The following is a 5,852-nucleotide window of genomic DNA, read 5'->3' on the forward strand; positions in this document are numbered from 1 at the left end:
TCCCACAGAGCCCAGTGGTGTTGATGTCATAAAGTTTTTGTTGAGACAGGAAGGATAAAAATGAATTTGGAACAGAAAAGGGTAGGGATTCTTTTCCTGCTGTATTCTGCTCAAGATATTTCCCCCTGAATTAAGATGAGAATCATGGTATAAAGGGAGAGAAAAGAGCCTTCAAAAAACAGGGTGAATGAGTACAAGAGGAGGATGGAAAAAAAGAGATGCAACTTGCTGCCAGGGACTGGAGAAAATTTTAAAAAAGAAGGTTGGAATCCATCAGTGTTCCATTAGTCTTCTTCTTCATCCTCCTCCCTTTCCTCCCCCTCAACATCATCTTCATCTTCTTCACCTTCATCCTCATCTCCTTCTTCATCAGTATCTTCCAATCCTTCTTCATCATCATCTTTTATCATCTTCTCCTTCTCCTTCTTCATCATATGGGGAATTTGCATATGGGCAACCAAGTAGTACTACAATGGATTTGGCCAAATATCATCGTTGACGACCTCTCCTAACTCATCTGCACTTGCATCAGAATAGTCAGTAAACCAAGTGCAGAAGCTCTCTGGTTCCCTGCACTGTCTCTTCCAGCTGGCTTTATTCTGCATTTAACTTGAATGTTTCCTCAAATTCTTTCCCCCTTAATATTTCTTGCAGAGCTGGTTTAATGTTCACAAATCCTTTAGTTTACTTTGGAAGCTCTTTATCTCATCTTCTATTCTGAATGAGAGCCTTGTTGGATAAAGTATTCTTGGCTACATGTTGTTCTCATTTAGGACCCTGAATATATCCTGCCAGCCCTTTCTGGCCTGCCTCTATGCAGAGGTCTGCTGTTAATCTAATATTCTCCCCGTATAAGTTAAGGATCTCTTGTCTCTCGCTGCTTTAAGGATTTTCTCTTTATCTTTGGAATTTGCAAGTTTCATTATTAAATATCTAGTGCTGGATGATTTTTAATGATTTGGGGGGAGGAGAACCTCTATATCTCCTGAATCTGAATGCCTATTTCCCTCCCCAGATTAGGGAAGTTCTCAGCTATGATTTGTTCAAATAGGCTTTCTGTCCCTCTGTCCCTCTGTGTTTTCTGTAACCCCAGTTATACTTAGACTCTTCCTTCTGAGGCTATCATTTATTTCCCTTAACCTTTCCTTATGATCTCTTAATTGTCTCTCTCTTTTTTCCTCAGCTTCCTTCCTTGCCATCAACTTGTCTTCTAGGCCGCTCACTCTTTCTTCCACCTCATTAACCCTAGTCACTAGGACCTTCAGTTTGGATTGCATCTCATTTAATATATTTTTAATTTTGACCTGATTAGATCTAAATTCTGCAGTAATAAAGTCTTTAGAGTCTTTTGTGATTTTTTTCCAGAGCCACCAGTAGCTTTATAATTGTGCTTCTGAATTGGCTTTCTGACATTGAATTGTAATACATATTCTGTAACTCTGTGGCAGAGAGTACTGATCCCGTCTTTTGTGGTGAATTCTTCCTTCTAGTAATTTTTCTCAGTGCAGAGTGGCTGTATGAGTGGGCTGACTCAAGAATATCAACCATGACCTAAGTAAATTTCACCCCAGATGATTCTGACGAGGTCAGAGATCAGAAAATGAAAATAAGATCAGAACAATAAAATAAAAGGACCACTAAAGTGAAAAATGAATTTTAAAATGAAGTAGTAAAAATAAAAGGCCAAGAATCCCAAAGAAGAAATAAAAAAAGAAAAAAAAAGAAGAGAAAAAAACAAAGAGGAAAAAATAGAAAATAAAATAAAATAAAAGAAAGAAAGGGAGGGGACTGGGAGATGGTGGTGGTGAAGAAGTTGTAGTGGAGGGAGAATGTAGTCTACCTGAGACATGAGCAGATTTCACCAAAGAAGACATACACATGGCCAACAAGCACATGAGAAAATGCTCCGCATCACTTGCTAATAGGGAAATACAAATCAAAACCACAATGAGATACCACCTCACACCAGTGAGAATGGTGAATTAACAAGACAGGAAACAACAAATGTTGGAGAGGATGTGGAGAAAGGGGAACCCTCTTGCACTGTTGATAGGAATGTGAACTGGTGCAGCCACTCTGGAAAACTGTGTGGAGGTTCTTCAAGGAGTTGAAAATATAGCTACCCTATGACCCAGAAATTGCACTACTGGGGATTTACCCCAAAGATATAGATGCAGTGAAAGACCGAGACACCTGCACCCCGATGTTTATAGCAGCAATGTCCACAATAGCTAAACTGTGGAAGGAGCCTTGGTGTCCATTGAAAGATGAATGGATAAAGAAAATGTGGTCTATGTATACAATGGAATATTACTCAGCCATTAGAAACGATGAATACCCACCATTTGTTTTGACGCAGATGGACCTGGAGGGTATTATGCTGAGTAAAGTAAGTCAGTTGGAGGACAGTCATTATATGGTTTCACTTATACAAGGAATTTAAAAAATAGTGAAAAGGATTATAGGAGAAAAGAGAGAAAATGATTGGAAAAAGTTAGGGTGACAAAGCATGAGACTCTTAACTCTGGGAAATGAACAAGAGGAAGTGGAAGGGAGGTGGCTGGGGGGATGGAGAGACTGGGTGATGGGCACTGAGGGAGGCATTTGATGGGATGAGCACTGGGTGTTATACTATATGTTGGCAAATCGAACTTCAATTTAAAAAATGTATATATAGGGCAGCCCCAGTGGCCCAGCGGTTTGGCGCCACCTTCAGCCTGGGGTGTGATCCTGGAGACCCAGGATTGAGTCCCACGTCAGACTCCCTGCACAGAGCCTGCTTCTCCCTCTGCCTATGTCTCTGCCGCTTTCTCTCTCTGTGTCTGTCATGAATAAATAAATAAAATCTTTAAAATATATATACATAAAAATATATGCATTAAAATATATATTTTATATTTATATATAAAATCTATATGTATATTTATATATACATGTGTATATATACATGTATATGTATATATACATTAAAACATGTATATATGTGTATATATATACATGTATGTATATGTACATGTATATATACACACAAAAAAAAATCCTTTACAGATTGCCATTTGATTTCAGTGGACTTTGAAGATGGATCATCATTCTCTTTCAGATGAAATTTTTGGAGAGAACTTTATTTTCGAAGGAAGAGTTTTCATCAAAATAAAAATCTATCCTGTAAGCTAATTTAATATCTTCAAATTCTGTCACTCAACTCTTGTCAGTTAATGCAGCGCCTCTTCATCCTCTTCCCAAGCAGTGCTGACACTTGTGGATGGTTGACAAATGTTGTTACCCAAAAATTGGGGATTTTGGCGATCAATTCTGATCTCTTCTGAAAAAAAAATGGTTGGCGGAGTTTGTTATATTTCTGTTCTACTTTCAAAATCTCCTCACTGGCTTTTTCATTAAGTCTGTCTATTTCATTTTGTACTTCATCAATATGTTCAATTGCTTCTTTCTGTTCTTTTTCTCCTTTTGACAAATGCTGAAAGATCAATGTCTCCTCTGGCTTGGGGGCAGGAGGTAGCCTTGGTTTCTTTGTTTGAGGCGTGAGTGAGGACATGCTGTGAGGAAACTCCACAAAACCAGGAGAGCGAAAAGTAGATTTTAGTGTAAATTTCATCTGCTGATGACATAAAGATCAATTCAAAATTATAAAAGAGTAAAAGGGTCAACTCATAAGTGTATAGTAATTCTTGACTTTTATATACCTAATCACAGATTTGTGGACACATGAGGGAAACAAAACAAAAACAAAAACAAACCTTACACCTTAGAAGAGAAACAGAAAAAAAAAAAGCCAATTATGTCAGAAAATTTCAACTTTTATTTCAATATTATATAGACAAATGGTCACCAAATTAGTAAGATATAGAAGACTTGAACAAAATTATCAACTAACTAGAAATGACATATTATAAAACACTTCCAACAACAACCAATTACACACATATTAGTTCATGACTTTCTTTGAGAAGGTCAAAATTGATAATGTTCTAGTCATACTTCCATGTATCAAGATTGAGAGAAGTAGCATATTTCTTGGCAGACAGCTTTTGAAGCTCAGTCAAGAAACTGTAAAGTAAAGGTATTTGCAAATCATGTATCTGATAGTGGACATCTAATCAGATTATTAAAAAATAAATAAAGATAAATTAACCATACTAATAACAAAATAGAATACCCAATTTTATATGTGAAGAAAATAATTGAAGACATATGTCACCAAAGGTAAATGGATAGCTTATAAGGATGTGAAAAATTGCTCAACATTTAGACATTAAACAGATACAAATTATAATCATAACGAGTCATGTCTACTTATCTATTAGAATAGCTAAAATTATAAAGGCTGATTCTACCTAATCTGAGCTAGGCTGTGAAGCAACAGGAAATCTAAAATCTAAAATGTGCTATGCTCTTAGCACATAAAACATGTTCCAGTTACATGAACTAGTCATTTTACTCCCAGGCATATGCCCAAGAGAAACAAATCCTATGTTCATACAAGAACTTGTACATGGATTTCATAGCAACTTTACTTTTAAGAATTGGCAGCTATGCAAATGTCCATCAACAGAGTAATGACAAATTATGATCTATCCATACGAAAGAATACTTCCCAGCATAAACGCGAACTATTGATATTTAGAATTTGGAGATTCTTGAAGTAATTATGCTGAGAAAAAGAAGTCAGGCAAAGCATAAACTTTATGATTCCATTACTATAAAAATCTAGCAAATACAAACTGATGTGTAGTCACAGAAAGTTGCTGAATATATTAGTCTGATTTTGAGGCCCCCTCTGTTCTCCCATAATTTCTTACACTTGGATCTCCTAGCATTTGTTACACCATATGGAAACATGACCCCTTTTTCTTATCCTATCTTACTAGAATACGTATCCCTGGAGCTTTATGGACACTTGAACTCTCAGTTATTAGCAGAAATTCTATCACACAGTAAGTTTTCAAATATAAAAGCCAGAGTTTTACAATGACATCTAAGCCACATGATCTGGCCACTCATTTAACCTGTGTGACCTCTCTCCCTGCGACTCTTCAGTCATCCAGTGGCCTCCTTGATATTCCTCAGATCTGCCAGGGCATGATCCAACCTTTGGCCTTTGAGATAGCCAATCTCTTTGTCTGCAGTGACCTTATTGCTGAGAGCTCTGGCCAAATCCGTCACCTTTTTACACCTTTGCTCAATTGTCATCTTCATTGGAACTACCCTGATCTTCCTATTCAAAATTTTAACTTGCCGTCCCTGCCTACCAATCTTGATTTTTCTCACACTGATCTAATTTTTATTTTTCCCCATAGTACTCATCATTTTTGAAAGTACTATGCACTTTTTAGTATTAAGGTTTGTAAGTTTTGTCTCCCCATTAAAATAAAAGTTCTATAAAGCCAAGTGTTTCGTTTGCCAGTGTAATCTAAAGTAATATCTGCTGCATAATAGGTTCAAAAGACATTTGGTAATGTTCTGAATAAATTAATGTTGAGAGAATTAATTTAATAAATTTCATAATTTCATAAATCACTTGGACAATTTACTCCAAAAAATAAACTATGTAAAACATACCTTAAATTTACTTTCACAATGTTGTATAGCATATAATAGACAATATACATAAGCCTTAAAGAAACAGCCATATAAGTAACCAATTAATACCTACTTAAAAACCGCATAATACCACGCTTCTCTGAACACTCAGAGGAAATAAATTTTTTAAAATAACAGATTTTTTTGGTAAATAATTTAATAAAATAAAAGTTTCATTCAGCTATGGAGATCATAATAAATGTTTTTAATAAGCATGAAATTATAACTCTGAAGTACAGTAAAATGAAACCACC

At 35.9% G+C, this 5,852-nt stretch overlaps 1 pseudogene; it reads right to left on the reverse strand.

Annotated features, from left to right (window-relative positions):
- Window positions 1-284: 284 nt before the first annotated feature.
- LOC140609696 (protein SET-like) lies at window positions 285-3,553 on the reverse strand (annotated as a pseudogene).
- Between the last annotated feature and the right edge of the window lie 2,299 nt (window positions 3,554-5,852).

Source organism: Canis lupus, chromosome 2 (genome assembly GCF_048164855.1).
Source record: "Canis lupus baileyi chromosome 2, mCanLup2.hap1, whole genome shotgun sequence".
Lineage (NCBI taxonomy): Eukaryota > Metazoa > Chordata > Mammalia > Carnivora > Canidae > Canis > Canis lupus.